Raw genomic sequence first — 744 nt, forward strand, 5'->3', positions numbered from 1 at the left:
TCGAAAAATTAAAGCCAAGAGAAGTAAGTTTAACATTTAAATGAAAATATCTTATAACGGATTTAACTTTCATGGCAAGGTGTGACTATAACTCAATGTTTCAAACCCACTGGAATAACCATTCATTCTGTGCTCTTCACTCCAAGACTGAAATGCAATAAAGATACAGTAAGGAAACCATTTTGTGTTTTATGACAGGAGAAAGGCGTGCTTTTTTCTACGTTTGATGTGATCCGTAATCATTATTAATGTTTTTCAATCCCGATCCCTTGCAATTTCTACAATGACAATATCTTCACTGCACAGACGCTCTCTTCATTATCATTTCTTCTATCTTTCGAGTGTCGAAAGGGCGTGGGCGTGTGTCTGGGCCGGTATAAAGGGCGCGCAGTGGCCGCCTCCATCACAGTTCCTGCCGCTTCAGCTCCTTCCCCGGTTCCAACCGTCCCATTCAGTCCTCCGAGGTCTGATGCCAAGCTGCAAGTGTTTGGTGCTGGTGGTGTGCGTGCGGTGGGCCCCACCGGCCCAGATCACCTTCTCGCGCTCGTGGGTGCCACAGGGGAAGCGCTCGGGGGCCCTGATGGCCCCTGAGGAACTTGTTCACATGGGGGAGAGCTGCCACGGCGCCTACGTAGATGCCCTCAACCAGGTCGTCGCTCTGGTCAATGTATGTTGCAGTTCCTGCTCATCAAAGTAGCTATCCTGTAACATGTTCCTTGGACATGTATTGCGGGGACACTTCTG

At 48.5% G+C, this 744-nt stretch overlaps 1 protein-coding gene across 1 annotated transcript in view; it reads left to right on the top strand.

The window, feature by feature from the left end:
* The window catches only part of LOC119586606, a 19,287-nt gene that overhangs the window by 16,452 nt on the left and 2,091 nt on the right, over window positions 1-744 (top strand). The gene's annotated exons all lie outside the window — the stretch shown is intronic.

The sequence above is a fragment of the Penaeus monodon genome, chromosome 21 (genome assembly GCF_015228065.2).
Source record: "Penaeus monodon isolate SGIC_2016 chromosome 21, NSTDA_Pmon_1, whole genome shotgun sequence".
Lineage (NCBI taxonomy): Eukaryota > Metazoa > Arthropoda > Malacostraca > Decapoda > Penaeidae > Penaeus > Penaeus monodon.